This window comes from Calypte anna, chromosome 3 (assembly GCF_003957555.1).
Source record: "Calypte anna isolate BGI_N300 chromosome 3, bCalAnn1_v1.p, whole genome shotgun sequence".
In the NCBI taxonomy this organism is placed as follows: domain Eukaryota; kingdom Metazoa; phylum Chordata; class Aves; order Apodiformes; family Trochilidae; genus Calypte; species Calypte anna.
The window spans coordinates 98,771,335-98,793,631 of NC_044246.1; the positions used below are offsets into that span (position 1 = coordinate 98,771,335).

At 41.5% G+C, this 22,297-nt stretch overlaps 1 protein-coding gene across 5 annotated transcripts in view; it reads left to right on the top strand.

Moving 5' to 3' along the window:
• Positions 1–374: 374 nt before the first annotated feature.
• Positions 375–22,297, top strand: part of RNF144A (ring finger protein 144A) — a 63,460-nt gene continuing 41,537 nt past the window's right edge. Inside the window, exons 1-2 of one of the 5 annotated variants that reach the window (XM_030447035.1) lie at positions 523–720; positions 19,783–19,874. The gene's annotated coding sequence lies outside the window, so the exon portion shown is untranslated. Of the gene's footprint in view, positions 721–791; positions 1,056–1,089; positions 1,110–19,782; positions 19,875–22,297 lie in introns of those variants that run through there. The other 4 variants (XM_030447036.1, XM_030447034.1, XM_030447037.1 and 1 more) reach the window with 4 other exon arrangements.

Here is a 22,297-nt window from a genome sequence, read left to right on the forward strand (position 1 = left end):
CTCCACACATAGACCCGCAACAAGAAAGCAGCTGCTCTTGCTTAACAGTGCTTGCTAACCAGATACGACCCTCATGCTTTCCTTACGTTTCTTCCCATCTCTCCTTCCCTGCCAGCAAGTCTAAACCATCTGCCCTCCTTTGGAAAACCCCCCGGTCTTTGTCTCCCGCCGCTCAGTAGCCTACTGGGGCAGAAGCGTCACACGAGGGCACCCCGAGATGCCATCCCTTAAGAAAATTTTAAAATTAAGCTCGCAGCGCGACACCCCGAGGCAGGCTACCGCCGCCCCCCCTCCCCTGTGAGGAGCAGCGCAGGGGGCAGTCCAGGCCCGGCGGGGAACCCCGGGATCCTCACGACATTCCCACCGCCGCCGCCAGGGAGCGACGCTGTGCCCGGCGCTGCGGAGCAGAGCGGACGCTTCAAAGCGGTCGGCAGCGGCGGCGGCGCGGCGGTTAATGGCGCCCGCCCAGCTGCGGCCCGCCCGCCCCCGCCCGCCCCTCCGCCCCCGCCCGCCCCTCCGCCCCCGCCCCCGCTGAAGAAAAGCGCCCGGGAGCGGCTCCAGTCGCGCACATTTCGGTTCCGCGGCTGACGGTGCCGCGGAGTGGGAGGGGTAAAAAGCTTGAGACCATGCCTGGGGTGGCGGCACGGCCGCCCTGCCGCGGCTCTGTGGGATAGCGCGGGGCGCCGCGCACCTTCCGCGGGCAGAGGCGGTATCGGCAGGGTAAGGAGTCCTGGGCAGCTGGCAGCGGGTGGGGGACAGCCGAGCGCAGCAGTAGGGGTGTGGCCCGGGGCTGGGGTTTCTCCGCCGAGCCCCGGGACGAGGGTTGTCCCCGCTCCCTGCTGCACCGGGGCACCCACATCCCTTTACGGCCAGGGCTGTGCCTGGCGCGTCCTCCGCTGGCGGGCTGCGGGCCTCCTCTGAGCGGCGGGCCTCCTGCTGGGGGGGCTGGAAGGGCAGAAGCAAGGCTGCTTCTGATGCTGGTGGCTCTCTGATCCCGGGTGGCTGCCCCCGGCACCCAGCGCCAGCCGCTCCGGTGCATGCCCCTCGCTGCCGAGGTGGGGTGTCTGTGAGGGGCGAGGGACACTGGGTTTGGGGAGCGGTACCCGCCGGTAAGGGGGAGCATGGCAGATCACGGGCTGCCGGAGTGGAAAAGGTGCTGCCGGCTGTGCGGCTTCCAGCGCGTATGGTCGGGCACGTAATGAAAACAATTACAATATTGTGTGTTTTCTGTTCTGTGACTTCCATAAATGAGCTAAAGCTTTTTGAAACCATTCCCCACCTTGGAGTGCAACAGTCGCTCTGGGAGGGCGTAGCAAAAATAAAGGGGTGTGTGGACTGACATCCATCGCCAATCTTGTCAGATGCAAGCAAAGTGTGCAGTTTGGGGAGAAATTGGTTTGTTTGGGTTGCAGGGGTGGAAGAAGTAATAGTAGAACTCTTTTTTTTCATTCTTGTAATTTATTTTTCTTCCCTCACTGCGATTAAGAGGTGCTACCTACTGAGGTTTTTTTGAGATGTTGAACTAAAAAATACGTATAATACTGGCGTTGTCTTCCACCTCCTGGATGTCAATGCAGTTTTAAATCAAGGGTATCTTATTCCTGAGAAATCAGGCCCTGTATCACTCTGTGTTACTGCTTCTACAGGGCAGGAATAGGGAGTGTTTAGTGGGGCACGCTGGTGGAAGAAGATACAAGCTGTTTGAATTTCCACTGTATTCTTGGAAATACTCTCATTTCTGTCCAGGAACATGTTATTCTCTGTTCTACAGAAAGCATGAATGTCAGTTTATAAATAGATCCATTTGTTTATATTGTTCCCGTGTAGCCAAACAACCGTTTACATTGTGAAATAGATTGCTTCATTCTCTATTAGCTTATCAGGGCTGCCCCAGGAGTGGCAACAGCTGAAGTTACAATGTTCCTGGGCAGAGTGCTACTGGAGAGATTGTATCAGGAGTTCCGAGGCAAATTCCGGGGTTGCTGCCCTTTCTGTTCGCTGGTGTGCGCTTCCGTCCTAGGCAGGAGGTGTAATGAAGGAGGGAAGGGTGTCTGAGGATGTGGTTTGCTGAGGGGCCTATTTGTGCCTTTAATGAAAATACCTGTTTATACTTCGATGAGATTTCATAGAGGAGTGAATTTACATGTCCATCTTTGGGTAGAGTTAGGCCAGCAGTCAAAGTGACTTTTCATGAAGTTTGTTAAATACCCAGGAGAAGCAAGACCAAATGTGAAAAGTGGTGGTGATGAAAATTTTTACTTTTGCTTAGGAGCTATGTGAATAAGGGGGTTTTTTTTGCTTGTTTGTTTCCAGGATAAAGTTTTATTCCTTTATTCCTCCTTTCCCTAGCCATCGTGTCTCATTATCCTCTTGTGCAATCTGTACATTGTTCATGAGGGGGAGAAACCATCTGTGATTGAAATATGAGTACAGTGATGGATATTTCAATATGATGTAGCTATTTTGAATGAGAAATCCTGCAGGATCTCACCCTCCCAAATTTTGTCTGATTCCTATTTTAGCAGCTGCTAGATCAAATCTTGTGTTTGTCATTTGCAGTTATTATAGATTTTTGCCCTTGAAGTACACTCAAGTATTGTGATTTATCTTCACTTGCAATCTGAATTTTGCATATTCCAGTATGTTAAGGCTATAAAAGTGTTCTAAAGGGCTATGTGTTTATCTGCTGTTTATTCTACAGGTTTTTTCCAGTACTGCATTCTAAGTCTGTCACATTTTCTGTGTTTCTTTTTTTGTAACTTATGACAACTTTCCCTCCATTTAAGCCAAGGGACAAGGCTGCTGTCTTAACCATGAATTTTGGCTGTGGTGCTGTACTGAGGATATGAATGGCTTCAGTGTATCTGCTGTCTTTACAGGAATGCTCTCATAGGCTGGCAGAAACCAGTTGTTTGCCTTCTCTGTGCTGATTCAAGGAAAAATAGCAGTTCTGATCTTCCTGCAGCTTCATATGTGTAAGAAGACCCTTCTTCCAGAGACCTGATGTAGCGGGGGACTTGGGACCTGCTACATTTCTCACCATGCTTCCTGTGGATTAGTATTAACAGTTAGGCAGTTGAGTGAGTAGTCTATGGTTTGATTAGGGGCTGTGCTTCTAACTATTACTTTTGGTGTCTGGAGTAACAAAAAGGAAATGGAAAACAATTGCAAACTAACCCACCACTCAGTTTGAATGGTTTAGCAATTCTGTTGTGTTTAACAGACTGTGGTCAGCTGCTCTTTTAATAAGACAGCATTCTTTTCTATTCTGCTTTGCAAAAAGGAGGTCAATCTTCATCTTTCTCTGACATTTTGAAGATGTGCAGACAAAAAAATCGTAATGATAATTTCTGGTTTTCAGTTTTTCAGTTCTGATGGCTGGGATGGAGGAGTGTTGAAAATTACTCCTCTGGCTGCATGCTGCAAATTAATGAGTGATTTTTTCTTTCATAATCGGATGGAAGATGAGATCAGAGTTGCTTACAGTTTTTCTGCATATGCAGTTAGTGAATACTGGAGCTGGCAGTGCTAGCACAAAATGGTTTTCAAATATCTTGAATGTTTGCTGATGATGTCATTTATGGTAGTGACACCATAAGCTTCCTGTCTCAAAAAGGCTGGAGAAAATGAGGAACAAAGAAAGTGAACCAATGTGCCTGGTAGTTTGGTTTACTGTTAGGAAAAAATTCTCATCAGATTTATCTAGTTTTGGCAAGGTTATTTTTTCCTTTTTATAGTCTCATTGTCTTATTTTCATTGAAGAATAGGAAGTGAGTGCTAGCTTGTTGCATTAAAATACTTTGCTCTTATTCTTCAGGTACCACTATGGCAGTTTAATACAACTACTTCCAGTTTATGTTGAATAGAAATGGCTTATGACTGAAGAAATGGATTAGAGCTTATCTAATACAACCTTTTTATCCCATACAATATCCAAATGATATCTGAAATACTTGGCAATGAAGATGGGTCTTGCAGGTTGTCTGGAAGATAACTGCTGACTTAGCTGATTCAGGCATAATTATTTTTGCTATAGAAAAGTGTTCAGCTTCATGTGCACTGATCACAGCTTTGCTTGTGAGCAGCTAAGTTCCAAATTTTTGGAGTCTTTATGTTTATTCTTGACTTTCACTTGGAAGTTTTACTGGCTTTTGTTCCTCCATAACAAACTATGGTCTGTGAAAGTTGTCACTGTGGTTTTTGGAGAAATTTTTAGCTGAATTGCTGTCATCCCAGCTCCAGCCTCTAATAAATAGGTCATCTGCAGCATAGGAACTGAGAAATACTCAACTGTTGCACACATCTAGCTTCTAAAAAGGACTTTGATATTTGTCTAGTGAGGAATATGAAGACAAGTTTAGGAAAATATATAAAGGTAACATTTCAGTATTGGCCCACCATAATGTGTTATATGACCAGCTTCTTTCTGTGCTTATTATTTCTGCTATTGCTGTTTACCAAACAGTCTGCTTCATGTTTTCTTGTTGGTGAGGATCCTTAGAGAGGAGAAAATGTGTGAATTTCTTCACATCACAGATGATGTCCTTTTATCTATTGTTATATATATATACATATATGTATATATGTGTGTGGATATATATATAAATATATAGATAATGTTAAAATATTATATAACTTATGTTATATATAAGTACTTTTTTAACTCTTCAATTTTACAAAGTGATGTCTAGTAGGGGGTGGATCTGGCAAAATTGTCAGAGTGATTGCATACAGTTCCACCCACACTGGCTTTCCTGAAGTGCTGGTTATTATCACTTCTGAAATCTGTCATTTTCTCAGCACATTGCCCTTCAGGTATATCTTTTCCAGATTTGGACATGCTGACAATGACATTTTAATTTTCCCAAGCAGTGCAGCCTTGGTGTAGACTCTTCCTCTTGCAAGTTATTGCTATGCACAAACTGTGGCAGACCCCATGTTCCTAGTGGGGTAGGTGACAGATTATTGAATCATAGAATCACAGAGTGGTTTGGGTTGGCCCTTCAAAGATTATCTATTGCAACTCCCCTTCCATCGGCAGGGAGGTCTTTCACTAGATCAGACTGCTCAAAGCCCCATACAACCTGATCCTGAGCACTTCCAGTGATGAGGAATCTGGGGCTAATTTTTTTGGAGGGGGTATTTAAAAGGATCTTTCTGGCACATCGGTCTTTATGTTCTTACCATAGATGATCCTGCTAGATGACTGCTGAAGATACACATGCAGTGCAAGCCCCAGAGTGGGAATGGTGGATCTGCTGTGGCACTGAGCCTGCAGTCTGGCCAGATGTTCTAGCTTGAAGCACTTCTGGGTGCTTCAGAAGCACCCAGCTGTTGCCACTTACTCAGGGTGTTCCATGGCATCATTCCCCACCCTGAGAAGCAATTGGCACTTGGTTGCCAGGCAGGGCTGCCTACCCATAGTGACTGTGCCTACCTATAGTGTGGTGGTACAGATGCACAGAGCTGGCTCCATGCCTAAATGCCTCCTCCCAGGGACTACAGGAGGGATCATGCCATATTGCTTAGGGCAACTATTTTTCTGGGCTTGATGCTTTACATGATGGTTATGTCCTCTTAGGAGGAAAAACTATTATTTACTGCTGATTTTCCTCCTGTTCCTACTTATGGAAACAGCTTTGTCTTCATCTCTCTGTATTGGTATTAAGGAATGCATCCATCCAGAGGGAATGAGAGCAATGCTCTTTGACTTGCGTGGTCAGGCTTATTTCTACAATGCAATCCTGTAACAGTGACTGCAAATTCAAGACCAATCTATTTGCAGACAGTGTATATGTATTTTTAGCCTGTTCTTCTGAGAAAATAGAGATCACATGCAATTCTTCCTGTGAATGTCTTTCACTCTTGCTCTAATAACTTGTAAACCTTTAGACCAATTCCAGTTGAATTTGAGAGGGGTAGAAGCTTATTTCCAATAAACCTAAAAATTTTCTGGCCGTATGCAGCCTAAACAGATGGAGAGGTACCTGCTGAAGGAGAGCTTGCATTCTGAACTCTTTATGCAACTTTGACACACATTCCTAGGACACTGGATTTTAGCAGCTCAGTTGCTTACGAATCAATTTACATTGTGCTCCTATTTTTTGATCTGTCATTTGCTTAATTGCTGGCCTAACATTACACCCTGACATGACCTTATCTCAAATTAGACTGTTAATTCCTCTTTGGATATTTTTGTAACAATTTTGATTATGGAGGAAGAGCAAGTGTTTAATCTTTAACCCCAAGTAGCCTTATAATATTGCAGAAACAGCATGATGAGAGAGGAAAGGCTCATGGTTTCTTTTAAGCATTATTATGACATATAAAGAATGATACAATTTTTCTGGTTTTGTGATTTCTTGAAATAATTATTTTAATTCTTTTCCTCTAATAAATTTGTCTTGTAATTCTTTAGACACTCAGTAATTATTAAGATTCCTGTAGTTGTCTTTTGTATTGCTCCCTAAATGGAGCATGTTGCTTGGTAGGACAAACTGGAACAGTTCAGTCTTATTTCAATATTTCTGACCTTCATTGTAGCTTTATAAAAAATACCCTGTTGTGACCCTTTCGGTTAGCAGATCACTTTTGAACACCAATGTCTGTTAAACACATCCTATAGTCTTCTGTTTGTTTCTTCATGCTGCTTTGATGTTCTACCATTACCTTCCTTCATGTGTAATGCTTCTTGTCATGCATTTGGAGCCTAGAGGAGAAAACACTCACACTTATTTTCTGTAGATTACTTATGCATTACTTTTACCTTTGGTGTATACTGCTATTACTTTTGAGGAAAAAGTGCTGACCAAATGTATGCATTGATGATGTATAAGGTATTTTGGTTTTGTGGAGAGACAGTTCCTATTTAAATTTTAAAAAAAATCCAACCCACAACTTGTGTTCTGATTATTTTTAAAAATTGTTTTTTCCTGATTCTATTTGTGCTTCTGATATTCGTCAACATCTTAAATTTTGGGAGACTTGTGGATTATATTTCTCTCTATTTTAAATAATTAGGTTAGGCTTGAGTCAGTGTCTTTGGTTCATGCAGTGGTGTTTTGGAAGCAGGAAGAGGCGTGAGGGAGAAGGAGCACAGGAGTGTCTCCTGTGAGAAGCTGCTGGAAGCTCCCCAAGTTCCAGTCCCTGCCTTGCCTTTGGCCAAGGCCAAGTAGATATGGGAAGCTGGATGTGCCTTTGCAAGTAACATAGTCAAGAAAGAGAAAATTAAACTGCAAAATAATATGAAAAAAAGAAACCTGGAGAGGAGAGGAGGAGAAGGTGAGACTAGTGCCAGAGAAGACACAAACGTCAATGGGGAAAAGGTGCCCAAGCAGAGATTTCCCCACAGCCTGTGGTGAGATGGAAGCTGTTCTCCTGCAACCCATGGAGGAGCACGGTGCAGCAGTCCCCAAGAGGAATGGTGGAGCGGTCCTTGAAGGACCACAGTGGGATAAATGTAGATTTATAATCCTTGAAGTGTCACAGGTGGGCAGTTGAGAAGAAGCACCCTGTGCAGCATTGCAGAGAGGGGCAGATGTGGATCTGCAGCCATGTAGGACCCCCTGCCAGAGGAGGTGACTGTTCCCAAAGCAGACCGTGACTCTGGGCAGCCCGGGCTGTAGCAGTCTGTTCCTGAGGGGCTGCATCTGGTGAAAAGGACTCGTGTTGGTAGGGGTTCTTGTAGAGCTCTCTCCTGGGAGAGGGACCCAGTTTTGGTAGTGGGGGAAGAATGTGAGGAGTCTCCTCCCTGAAGAGGAAAGAGTGGCAGGTACAACATGTGGTCGACTTACCCTAACCTCCTCCCCTCCCTCCCCCTTTCTCTGTCCCCCTGTGATGCTGAGGGGGAGGCAGGAGTAATCTGGGCCCAGGAAGAAGAGAGGGGTGGGGGGAGAAGGTATTAGATCTGGCTATTTTTTCCTCTTTCTTCTTTTAGATTAAATTTGCGGGTTTTTTTTCTTAAGTTGAATTTGTCTTTTTTTCCTGTTACTGTAACTGGGGAATTAAATCCTCCCTATCCTTGTCTTAACAAGCTTTAAGGGGGATTTTCTCCTCCTTGTCCCATGGTGGGGGTGGGGGTGAGTAAATAGAGGCCTGGCTGATACTGGCTCAGCCTAAACCATGACCGTCAGTATTTCCTAACGCTGTGTGTGTGTGTCACTTTCCAGCAAAGCAGTAGTGAAGACATCCATTAGGTTTCTCTAGCTGCATCTGGAAAGTTGGGAAAGGTAGGATAACCACAGTTACTGCTTTGGGCTGCCTGTGCCAGCTTGGATGAGCTGTTGGTGCTCATTGCATCTCAATGTTTGGTCTCAGTGGACCATGGAGACCAGACTTGGTGGCTATGCAGGCAGGAACAGTGCAAGTGTGCTGCTGGAGATGCCTGGGAGGATGCAGGAGGGCTCCTGGTGGCTCAGGGACAACTTTGCAATGTTTGTATGGGTCACACAGGTTTGGAATCTGATGGACTCCAGCTTGCTTCTAAGCTGCTAAGCTTCCAAGCTGCAGTCATAGCCTTTGTGCCTCAAAAAGCTGCAAGTAAAACAGACCAGGCAACTCTTCCTGTTAATCACTAAGAGGTGAAACCTGCTAAGGCTCTTAAGCAAAATGTGGTGGTGAACTTTGTTGTTGCTACATATGTTGACACTGACCACTTCCTGAGGGTGCAGTGTGCACTATCTCATCTGCAGCTCTGAAGGTAAATAGCTAAAAGCCTTGTAAGTTCATGTGTTTTCATCTGTTCATACTCAGCTGCAAGATGTAAGTTTATCTTGTCTCCAATCTAGTTTGTTTTTCCTTATCTTGTGACATACAGTGCCCAGACTTATGAAAGGTTCTGCTAGGAGCATTTGTTCTTTATGAGGCTTGCACTACACAGTGATGCTGACCCTAGGACCTGTCCATGCTGTTGCTGCCTCCAGTAAATCTTTCTGGTTGTGCCCTGGGCTTTGGATCCAAGGGAGCCATTCCATGCAGGGTGAGTTCATCCTTATCTCCACTGCAGTTTCTTGCCTCAACTGCTGTCCGAGCAAATACTGTCAGAGCTTGACTTGCATTGAATTGCTGCAGTCACTGGGCATCAGCTCTTGTGGTGCTCAGGTAACCTCCCATATTTATCTTCTTTCTTCCATGATGTCACATCCCACTGTGGCAGAAGAATCAGCCACACACTCCGCATGCATTTGTCTGGAAATCTATTCTCAAATATCTTGTCAGAGACTGGTTTTTTCAGGTAAAATGCATAGTTTCTGCTTATATTCTTGTCTCATTTGCATCTCTGAAGAGAACCCATTTCTCTTCCATCTTTTGTCCCAGGTTGACATTGCCTTTGAAAAATTAGTTCAGAGGGAGCTGCAATGTAGTTCTAGCTTCACATTAGATATGAAGCTTAAAATCAACTTATGACAAATCCTTAGACGACTCATAAATCCAAAGAATGTGATAGTCTTTTTAGCAAACTGTCAGTTAGTACTAAATATTTTCACCAGTCACTTCACATTTCCATTAGCTCTTTTAACAGCTGAAGTTCACAGATTAACATGAAATCTAATATTTACAGCTATGTTCTGTCTTTCAGTTCAGATTACTGCTATGGAAACTTACTGTAATTGCAGGTAAATGTGGGTTTTTTTGTTTTGGGCTTTTTTGGTTCTGTTATCTTGTCCTCTACTATTCTACTGTACTGATCTCCAGACCACTGCAGGTCAGTTCTTGTTGCCTTTCATTAATAGGACTCATTGCTTTTGGGTGGGATGATTCAACATAGCTGCCAAATGTAAGGAAGAGTCAGTCATGTCCCTTCATTGTGCTAATAATAGTATAGTAACATTTTTCTGGCAGGCAACACCGCTGCTTTTGGAACCTACAGAAGGGATTTCTAGAAGGACAGCAGGGTCATTAAGGATATCTGGATTTTATTCTCTCTTTAGGATCTTCCCCTGTGCAGCTTACAGCTTCTCACCCCTTGAGACTGACTCAGTTTCATTGAAATAACTTCTAACTGTGGTATTATCTAATTCTGATCTTGAACTGTGGATGACAAAAATAATGGAGGTTTTTTGAGGGGAAAAAAAGCCTGAACCACTACAAAACAACCAACACCTAACACACCTCCCTTCCTTCTCTATTTTAATGCAATCCTAGGTATAGTATTAGTATAATTACAACTCAGTGCCACAGTAAAACAATATGTGGATGTGCACTTCAGGATGTTCTGTCAAAGTCACCTCAACTAATGTGAAAATCCACTTGTCTTCTAAACACTAAGGGAGCTTTCATTAGATTCCCTTAATATGGGTGACATGGGAATTGTCAAGTCCTACTGGTTATGGATATTTTGAAGAATTCATAATATCTGGTATCTGATGTGAAGGAGAAAAGCTTTGTTCACCTCAAAGAAAAAAAAAAAAGTCTTTACCATCAAAATAACTTGAAGTATACTAAAAGGAAAGACACTTAATGTTAGTCACATTAGGGTTTAGATCTTTTGTAGCTTAAAGATTTCTGATAAATCTTTATGGACTTTGTTGTTTTTTTTTTTCTTTAAAGTTTGCAAATTAAGAAGTTGGTAACGCTGGGGGAGGAGGTCTGAATCAAACCAAGAAAATAACCTTTAAGTATAGCATAACTTAATTGCTTCGGAAACAGCAGCCCTATCTTCAGTGTAACTGCCTGCATTATGGAAGGCCTATCCAAACCTGCTAGGAAGTAAAAATGTCCTATTCCTTCATATAGGAGGCTGCCCTGGGAGGGCAAGAGGAAAAGCAGCACATGGGATATAAGGCTGTGGGGTCAGTGTTTGTCTGGTGGAAGAGAGCAGCTTACATGACATATGGGGAACTGAGCCTAATGTGATGAACCCAACTCTAAACAGGTATTTGGAGTCATGATTGAGAAAATGGTAGATATCTGTGCACTTGCAAGTTTGTGGAAGGCTTCTGGAAGTTAGTATTGATCGGCAAGTAGGTTTTCCAAGAAACACATGGGTAATATTAGTTACAGGAGCTGTAGACCAGAGCTTAGGTGTTTCATGTCAGACAAAGTCTTTGTCTGCTATCCAAATGTTCCAGTGTTTGGGTGGGAGAAAATCAGAAGTTTCTCAGCAAGATCCCTCCCATATGTTCCTGAGAACATTAATTATTTCTGTGACAATATGCAGAACTCTAGTACTAGAAAATCTTAACTGCTGTAACATGACAGTAAGAAATAATTTAAAATACTTATGTTCCTATTTGTTATGGACATCTTATTTCTGAATATATACGTCATAAATAATCACATCATGTTTTGATGCCTTGTAAATGCTCAAGTGGCCTTCATGGTAACACTATCTCCTGTGACTGCATCATTATATGCCTAGGGAATCAAATCGACTTCTAAACTGGGGTGGCTCCTGCTGTTTAAACTAATACATGCCAACAGTGATAGGAAGCCTGCAGGGATCAGAAAAGATTCTTTGATTTGCCTGAACTTTTTCATAAATATACTGTTCTTGTGTTCTCTAAAAAAGGAGTTACTTTTCATAGTAATAAAAAAACATCTCCCAGTTTAGTTTTTATTATTTCCTACTCAGCAGCCATTTAGTACACTGGAACAAGGAAATGAGGATATTTTGAAGTAGGGACACTTTGTATAAATTACTTAAATTCTTGCTGGTATTTCTTATGGATATTAAATCTTAATGCATATAATGGAGCTGTCAAGGAAAACATGATATGAGTTCCTCAGAAAACAATAATGTAAATATATTGGTTATCCTCTCAATGTAGCATGCTTTGGCACATGTCATCTATTCCAGGGAAGTACAACATACAAAGCACACACATGCAGACTGAATTCGGGGTAATCTGTCTCTAAATGAACAAGAACATTGGGCATCTGATGGTATATCTTAAAAGGGGGTGAACTCTTACCATGTAAAGAGTGGGTGTGCCTGAAAATAAGCAATACTGTATCAGAGGGAAGATGAATTATTTCAGAGCCTTCTCAGAGGATTGTCTGCTGTTAGCCATGGAGGCAGCCAGGCTGAATGGGGACCTTTGACTACTGTGGTGTTATAAATTACAGCATCGCATGCCATGTTAGAAATGAATAGCAGCACACACAGAGAAAGGGTTGTGTACCCTGTGTACAGAGCTGTTTTCCTTCCTGACAATTTTTGTTCAGCTCATTCTCAGCTTTTATGTTCTCTCCCTTTGTGTGTCAGGGAGGTGTTTGGTTGGTTGGCTTGGTTTTGAAGCTACGTGGAAAACTTAAGGTCAAACTGAAGGTAAATCACATATAAAATTCCCTTTTGAGACTATCCTCTCAACTGATAAAACATCATTGGCAAATGTGCTAATACAACACAAGATGCAGGAGAAGAGCAATGACTGTTTTGGTACAGTTCTAACCCAACAGCAGCAAGGAGAGTATCCCCACAAAGTTTTAAGGTTACAAGGAATATGATTTGGGATAATACCAAATTCTTGCCTTCTCTTATACTTTTATTTTGATGGTGTAGCTCACTGCCAATCAGCAGAGATCAAAGCATTTAAAGTCTGTTCCTCTGCCTGCAGACTATACAAAATGTGGTTGTACCTCTGTCCCATGTTGTGTGGACATCTTGTGGCCTGTGTGTTTGTCTTCACATGGTCAATCTCTTGTGTGTTCATGTTTCAAGTGGGAATGCATGTGCTTCATGACTGCAGGAATGTGAATCTAGAGCATTGAAAATGAAAATTTCCATCATTAAAAAATGTCTTTTTCCCAGTAAAATGCCTTATGTTTCAGAGTATCTGAGATGACCTTCTCTGCTCCCCTGTGATATACTGTCAAAATGAGGTCACGTTAAAACTGTGGAATTCTTGGTCAGGCTCAACCTTTCCTTAGACTGCTGTTTAATTTTTCTCTAGTACTTCAAGTGAACAATAGCATTAGAATCTTTCCAAATGAAGGAATTAAAAAATAGATTTATGTTGTCATACATATCTGAGGAATGAAAATTTTCTAAAATTTAACTTTTTTACTTCACTCAGCACTTCCATCCAAGTCAAATTATGTTAATATTTCTCTAAGAAACTAAAGTGGCAAGATATGTAGAGAAAATATGTTGAAAAAAATGATGAGACTGTTCAAAGTGTCATGTTACTGGGTGTCAAGGATCTCTATGCATAAATACACTCCAGACTGCTTAAGTCTGATATAAAAACAAACATTATAAAGTTTATTGTTAAAGTGGAAAAGCAAACACGTAACCAAAACAGTGCTTAATTCTGCTACTAGTAGCTTCCTGGCAAGGCAAGGAAGCAAGCCAGCACAATTAGGCAGCACCCTTATGCAGACAGTCCATTTAGGAGAGCCTTACCAACCCACGCATGCCTGAAATACTCGAGATGGAGAGGGAGGTAGGCATAGCACCTTCAGGGCATCCCCTAGAAATTCATCAGTGTGGAGATGTGCTCTCTCTCCTCCCCACCCAAGTACCCCCTGTAATCCCCTCATCAGATCCCATGCAGTAAGTGCTGGCCAATTGTTGTCACAAGCCACTGACTGGCACTTGCAGCAAGGACCTCAGCAGGCTTGTGATCCCGGTGGCGAACAGCAGTTCTTTCTTTGTGCAAGTTTGCTACCTTTCTGATACTAATGGGCAAGTTCCTACCCCTTTTTAACAATTTTTTAGCAACATCTCCTCTTCTTGTTGGCACGTAGACCTTTGTGCAACTATTCTGTATTTTCCCATCATCAGCACCACCATGGATCATCCCTCATCCCTTATACATGGTGGGATATGCCTATCCCCTTTACAGGAATCCATTAAATAAACTTTACTCACCAACTCCACTGCATTTGAAGACCATTTGGAAGGATTACAAAACCTTTTTCAGCAAAAATGCTTGTTTCATTATGTTAAGTGGGTTTTGATTGTTCTTCACTGGAGGGAAAAATAAGTACAAGGAAGATGGTTTCCATTCCCATTTTTTAATGAGCTGGTGAGTGTGGAGAGTTGTCTTTTCATGAAGGCTTAATTTCCTATTGTACATATTGTAGTAAACCTGATAGTTAAATCCAAATTAAGACCCCCTCTTAAATTTCTAAGGGCTTCTTTTTGAAGTGCATCCAGGAATTAGTAGAGTAGTCATAAGAGGTTCAAGGAAAAGCCAGTAATTAAATCGTCTGGCCTATAATGATAGAAATTTAATATTCCTCTTTTTTCAGCACACAATGTCATGTATTAGTATGAACAGATCTATTAAAAATACCTTTTATCACTATGCTTTCAGCTTTTCTGTCTTCATGAAATCATGTGTCATGTAGCTGCTTTCTGTATTAAGATTTTAAAGAGCTTCCCATACCTGATGCAATCTCATAAAAAGCATCTTCTTGTCATGAACCAGACACATGAATAACTGTACAGGTGTGGTAACCTGAATAACACTTTCCAAGAGAAAATTATGTGGGATATTTAAACCCAAATGAAGGAGGGGAAGGATTGTGGTGGGTGGAGTAGCTTCAGACTCTCCTCTGGAGAATCCATAGGAATTTCACCTCCTGGATTGAATGACAGTGGAGTTAGCCTGAAACTGAGCATCAAGGAGTTTTACCTAAAGGTCATATGCACTTTTCTCTTCATTAAACAGTATACTTAAGTTCTGCTTAAGCATCTCAAGTTGTTACTCTGTGTAACGTCTCTGGCCCAGGGATCACATGGCTTTGGTTACCTCATGTAAATACCTTGTGCAGCACAAACTCCCTTTCATGAGTGTGTTGTGTCCCTGGCCCCATGCAGAGCCATTGCAGGGATTTCATCTTTCACCCCACAGTTCTTCCCCCTTCCCATAAGGGTGACAGTGTAGGACTGTGTGAAGTGCAGTCTCCTGATAAGGCTAAGGAGGCTGATGAGGACACAGTGTTTTGCATAATTGCACATTGTCACCGCCATAAATAAAGGTGAGAATCCAAATCTAGAATTCCCTCTTGTGCAGATAACCTTTAATCTTTTTTTTTTTTTTTTACCATGTGTCCTTAATTTTTTTGTCCTTGGATCCTGTGGCTGCTGGGCCGAGTAGCATCATCAGCCCTGACAGGATGAAATGGAGAGTTTCATGGCCATTTGTGCCTCCTAGCTACTCCTGGCTGACACAAAAAATAGATGAACCACGGGCTGTCACACATGTAGGGCAGATTCCACAGCCTGCCTTTCTGCATCTGTCATTGGTCCTGTGCTGAGCCTGACACAGGCTTCCTAATTCTGCCTGTCAGCTTGTGGCTCTGTACAATCAAGCTTTCTTGTTGGAAAAACCATTACAGCATGTCAGCAAAAGCATGCTGGGTGAATGGAGCAGCAGCTGACAGTGAAATATAAACAAGTACATGTCTGTGGGAAATAAACTGGGAATAAAGATGCTCCAGAAGGACTGGGCCTAGACCAGACACCATTTAACAATTTCATTTATAACATAGAAGCTTGGAAGTGAAAAGGCAAGCCAATTATGCTGTTTACCAGTCTGTCATTCCCAGTTTTTGATAAGTAAGCAGTCACAATTTATTTTTTTTTTAAACGTAACATGGCTATGGGCAGTGTGGCTGAATGCAGTAAGATTTCTCAGTGACAAGTTTTCTGGACATCCATAGCATAGGAGACTGCATCCTGGAAAGCAGCAACTCTGCAAAGGTATTAAGGATCAGTTTGGGTTAAGAACTTTAGTTTCCCAATGCACCATTGCAATGAGAAGAGCGAGGGCTAATTTAATCCTTGGCAGATGGGATTTATAAAAGAAACATTTTTCTTTTTGCATGACATTAATGACAGTAATACTCAAATTATGTATCTGGTCCTAGTTTTCACATCTTTAAAAGGTCTTTAAAAACTTACAGGAGGTATAAAAAAGGGCCTCAATAATTATTAGTGATGAAAAAAAAAATCCTGGTAGTGATTTAATGTGGAAGGGGTGGGGTGAGAGAGCTTTTAATTCTTTTTTCCTTGCATTTGTTTTTTTGTTGGATCCCTATTCAGTTAATTTTAGGACAGACTTCATCTTATCCAAAGACAAATGCCTAAAATGGATTGAATTGATTGACCTGTCAGGTCCATGCCTGTGAAGTAGGTTGCTGTACTGGTGATGGAGGACAATGTCATGCTGATCAAAAAGAGGCAGCTGTCTCTTAAACACTGCTAAAAAACCCACAAACAAACAAACAAAAAATCAGAAAACAGAAGGTTAAAATTATGTAAAAAAGGTGATGTTTTTTGCATTAGTTAAATTGCAAAAAGATTTTAAATTGCGAGGATACATGCAGGAGGGATGACCGTTACTTATATCCCATCAGGAAGACAAATTTTGTTGGTTGAAGCCCAAGAAAGAGGAAGATCTTGAGCACCTGCATGAGCATTTTAGTTGCCTGGGACATCAGAAGGAAAACACTCAATTTTACTTTAATTATGTGTGTTTTTTCCAGAGGATTTAGACACACAGATTCTTGCTGAATATCATGATAAGCCTGCAGGCTGGGTAGCTGGCAGGATGCTGGCTAATCAAGAAAGAACCTCTGGGGAAAGCCTTGCGTGGGAGGAGAGATAAGAGGTTTGTCTGACTCTGTGTAGAGCTTAACCTCGTAGCTGGTTATCTCTGAGGAAATATCAGAGAGGAGAACTGAGATTTCCAGTTTGTATAAGGAGAGAGAGAGAGCTGGAATAGGAGATAAATCTGAGATCTGTCTATAGAGAGGATAACTAAATTTTTGCAGCTGAAAGAGAGGAGGAGAGGTAAATGCTGCTGCTAAGTGAGTTCTTTCCTCAAGATCCTTCCTGCCTTTGAGAGACAGAAGTGGCAGAGAGTACCAGGAGGCTTCCTGGTGGAGTGTTTAGTGAAGTGCTGAGTGTGGTTCTGTCAAGGGCAAGATTTGAGAGGATCGAAGAGGTCAGGAGATGCCCAAGCCAGATGAAGCTGATGCAATGACCGAAAGTACTGTTCAGAACAAACTTTGTGCTAAGAAAGAAGGGCTGGAAGAACTGGAAATCATCTGTGGTAGAGCTGTAGGAGAGAAGTTTGCAGATAGCTTAAAGACTAACCATACCCCAACAGTATGAGAAGAGACTGAGCACCTCAGCTGCCTTAACTTGTACTTGTACTACCTTGTACTAATGTTCTTTTACTTTTTTTTTATTGTTATTTTATTTATTTATTCTCCTCTTCCTCCCTTTTAGGGAGTGACACTGTGTAAATTGACCTTGGTGGAGGCCCACCAAAGCTGCTCTGCTACTCCTCAATGAGGAGGTGATAAAATAAGATGGAAAAAAAACTTATGGTTTTGAGTGAAGCAAAGAGCAGGGAGAGATCACTCACCAATTACCATCATGGGCAAAACTAGACCTGACTTGCTGAAAAATTAATTTACAAATCAAACCAGAGTAGGTTATTGAGAAACAAAAACAATCTTAAAACCTTTCCCTCACCCTTCTTTTCCGGCTTAATTTCACTCCTAATCATTACATCCTCCCCCTGAGCAGGGCAGGGGGACAGGGAATGGGGGTTGTGGTCAGTTCATGATACCTGTTCTCTGCTGCTCCTTCCTCCTCAGAGGAGACTCCTCACACTCTGGAGTGTAGGGTCCCCTCCCTAGGATACAGTACAGCATGAATTTCTCAGTCATTGTCAGTCCTTCCTACAGGCTGCCAGTTTTCACCAGCTCTTCAAGTATTGGTCCTTTCCACAGGGTTACAGGTTCTGCCAGCAAACCTGCTTCAGTGTGAGCTCCTCTCTCCAGAGCTCCCTCCAGGATCCTGCTGCAGTGTGGGCTTCCTACAGTGTCATATTGTCCTTTGGGCATCCAGCTGCTCTGGTATGAGGTCCTCCATGGGCTGTAGGTGGATATCTGCTCCACCATGGATCTATATGGGCTGCAGGGGGAGAGACTGCCTCACCATAGACTGCAGGGGAATCTCTGCTCCTGTCCTGGTACCACCTTCACTGACCTTGGTGTCTGCAGGGCTATTGCCCTCACATATTCTCACTCCTCTCTCCAGCTGCCATTGTTCAGGTTTCCCCTCAACCCTCTTCTTAAATAAAGTATCCCAGCAGCTCTACTATCATTACTGATGGGCTTGACCTTTACTATCAATAGGTCCATTCTGGAACCATCTGATGTATGCACTTGGACATAAAGGAAGCTTCAAGGAGCTTCTCACAGAATTTTCCCCTAGGGTCCTCTGGTACCAAAATCTTGGCATGCAAATCCAATTCAGAGTCATAACTAGAACTGAAGTTCTAAATGGAAATAAGATAAACAACTGTAACTCTTTGAACTATATATTTTCCTTTCTAACCGTTAAAGAAAGTGATGGATCTCTCAAGGTCCAAGGCAGTTCACGTGCACAGGCACTATTTGCTAGTCACATGCAAGTACCTTGTCTTTCTTGCAGGTTGCTTGGGAAATGGGTACTAATTTGTGGTGTTCAGGTAAACAAGCTGATACATCCAATGGCTTGAGCTCCAAGAAGCCATTTTCTTATTTTACTTGCAGATATACCATAATGAAAATAGATTTTATCTCTTTTTCTCCTAAAAGACAAGAGACTGTGGGAAGAAGGCAATCAAGAAATTTTCTCGAATTTCCTAATTTTCAAGCAAGTTTTGTGGCAAAGAAGCAAGTAGGAGGGGAAGGTTAAAGTGAGGAGGATGTGCAAGAAGGGAAGAGGGAGCCTCTTTAACTGTTGGTTGAATAACTGGTTGGTAGCCTAAAATATTATGATCGATATATATCTAAGCTTGTTCAGGAGCAGGCTGCCTGAGCTGTGGGGCTATTCCTTTTAATGACTCATTCTGGGTATTGGTTTTGTTGTGTTGGCTTTTCTTTTTTGTTTGTTTGTTTTTTTGTTTTAGCTTGAGGTTGTTTGGTAAAAGTAGAGTAGATATTTTTCTATATCGTGTATCCCTTGAAATGGAAATCAGAGACTGGAGGATAATAATGTTGCAAGAATTAAATCTCATTTTCAGAGTTCCAAAGTTAATGCATCCTTCAGTGATCACAAGTATTTTTCAATAGTATGTTGTTTGAAACTTAAATATTAATAAGAGTGATGACAATCTTTATTGTTTGCCTATAAAATAATCTCAAGCTCAATTTTTTAGATTTGGAAGTAAGGTTCATAGATTTTCTGGTAAAAATCTGCATTCTCATTTTGGGGATATAGATTTTCTGAGTATTCGCTGAAAGGTAACAGAGCAAATTATTTCTCTCACAGAAATAACACTGAACAAATCTGAAAATGGGAAATAGCTTGAAGTGAAACTCAGACTCCTGCCAATTGCTGTGTTCTGTATTCCTCCTCTTCCCTGGCATCTTGTTGCATTTATTAAAATGCTCTGCCTACAGACTGATTTTGCTCTAAGTAGTGGGCTTTGCATGTGGTTTTGTATGTATGTGTTTTTTTGTGTTGGTTTTCTACACAAGTCTCTGACTCTAGGGCTAGATATAATTTGTGATTTCAGAGTATGTTTTCCCGAAGTTCTGGATCATGGGGGCTGCAGCTATATAAGATGATAAAGCTTTTCCCCTGCAGACTTGGAAAACTATTGCGTTAAAACATAAAAAAATCTTGTGTGATGCCATAAATCTTACCAAGCTAGTAAGTATAAACTGAGATAGTCAGTGTGAGAGCAGAAAGAGTTAAGAGATGAATTTTGCCCGAGACAACTTGTGCTACCACACAATTTTAAAAGCTCATTGACAGACCAGAGCTGTTAGTTCCGGTTTTATACAGTCAATCTAAATAAAGCCTGACCCTTATTTTTTGTTTTTCAGGCTTGTCTAATGCTACCTTGAGCCAAATTCCTAGACTGGTTGGTGCTTTCTCATGGGATCCCTGTGACTGACAAAGGAGAGATTGTTGTGTGGTAGGCGTTTGCGTTGACTGTCCTGACAGCGCTTGGCTGGGAAGCAGACAGATGCAGTTTCCAATGCAGCTGCTCTTTCATTGGACTCTTGTGCCATCAGGAGTTGGAGAGAGAGAAAAAAATGCCTGGGAGATGAGTTTTTCAGTCTTTGGAACTGCTGTTTTGTTCCCTTGTAAAATCAAAACTGCATAGCAAAAATACTGTAGGGGAGGGAATTGATCAAAATTTGCTTTTAATTATGCAGTCCTAGAATGAAAAAGGTTGGCTCATTTATTTACTAAGTGGAGAAAAGCAAAAAAAACCTGCATTCTAGCTAGCTTCCTAGCAAAGTCCAAGGCACAAATAGAAGACTTTTTTTGGTGCAGCTTAACTATTGTATTTGAAGGACACTTCAAGTGTGTCCTTGAAGTACAGTTCAGAACATTTTTACAGTATCACCTGATTTGGGTCCAAAATGGTTTTATTTTTGTACCTCTATAAAACATATATGAAATATGTGTATTTGTCTTTACAACAGAGCCTGTTTTGCTTTCATAGATGATTCTTCATTTAATAGCTTAATAACCAGCAGTACTACCTTTTCAATTTTAAACAGCAGTGAATCCATACTCGAAGGGCCATAATAAAAAACTTATTTTCTTCTTGGTATGGCTACAGATCTGTATGTACCCCTTAGGCAATTGTTGGTATATTCGATAAGTGCATTTGCAGTTAATCAAAACAGGAAGCATTTATTATCTTCTAGAAGGCAGTAAAAATCCTTTTTAAAAGGTTAAAGTCTGTCTGCTTCTCTGTTTGTGGTTTGGAAAAGATCATCCTGTAAATACCTCTAAAGCTGGAAGCGCTGTGTTATAATTCTACTTGAACACATGGCTATATGCAGAAATAACACACTTGTAGATTCTTCATTTGCCTGGTCTTGTGATCTGCTGTTGGTAGCTTTTCATTTTCACAAGCAACGCCATTTTCACATATATGTGTCTTCTGGAAATATTATTGAAAAATCTTACTTTCAGACCAACAAATTAAAAATTTATTTCTCAATTACTTTGAAACTCATGTTCTTGCTTAACTATGAAAGCATAGTGATGTTCCTGGTTGATTTCTGATAGCAGGAAAAATCTCTTGTGAAGATAACAATCATCCCTCATTGGCTTGACTTGAAATATTGAAGTTAAGCTCTATGGCTCATCTTGATTAACATGCTAGTGTAAAGAAGTACTGTTGAAAACCTGTTGAAATATTTTTCATCTGGGATTTCTGTTCACCTTTTTAGGACGAAGAGAAAATTTTTGGTTTTGTTTTTGGGTTTTTTGGCAGGTTTTTTTTTTTTTATTTCAGAAAAAAAGGAAGGGACATTAGATTAAATTTTAAACCAAAGCATCTGATAATGTTTTCTGTATCCCTTGCTTAAAAAGCAAGTTCAGTTTAAAAGAAAAAATCTGAAGCTCCATTACTTTTTATTTATCTAGTTGTCTTTAAAATTTAAAAACAGTGGAGTGGAAAGGATTTCTTGGGCTCCAGTTTGGGCTGTAGATCATATAATTTTCTTCATAAACTTTCAGTTTACAAGTAATCAGTATTTCTGCTCTACTGACTTTTGGAAAGCTGTAATAGAAATCTGATACCTAGAAACTTGAAGGGAGTTTCTATAATAAATGTACAATAGCAAGTTTATACATGTCTGTCCCTCTGGTCAGTGATGTCTTTTTAGCTTAAATATCTCTCCCATTCTGGCATGTACATTGCCCTGTATCATATATATGCAGAGAGTGACAATATCTCTCAAGCTCCCCATGTGAATAGGCCAACCCCCATTCGCCTCCTTTCCTTCAGGAGCTGCAAAGCTGTGGATTTCTACCATCTTTTGTGAGCTCTTGGGATCAGTGTGATTGGAGCTCTGACATACTGTGCACATAGCTGAAATATACATTAAATTTTTGAATCTTAATGCTTCCTGCCATCCCTATTTTGCTGAAATGGCTCTGAAGGATTACTGAAATGGAGCATATCCTGGCAAGGGTCTCTCCTGGAAAATATTTGTGGCATATGAGTGATCATGAGGTATTTGTTTAATGAACAAGAATATATACGTAGTTCAGATGCTCACCCAAAGCAGAGAAGCATTGTCCTCTGATTTTCCTTGTCTATCAGGCAAGAGCCCACCACTCCTGTCAGCGTGATAGTGAACATCATGGCAGAACTTACTCATCTTTCCTAAGCATCTACTGAGAACCTTCTGCCTTCCAGGATCTAAAGGGGGCCTACAGGAAAGCTGCAAAGGGACTTCTTTCAAGAGCATGTAGTGATAAGATAAAGTCTAATGGCTTTAAACTGGAAGAAGGGTAGATTTAAGTGAGATATTAGGAAGAAATTCTTCACTATGAGGGTAGTGAGACATTTGAACCGGTTGCCCAGAGAAG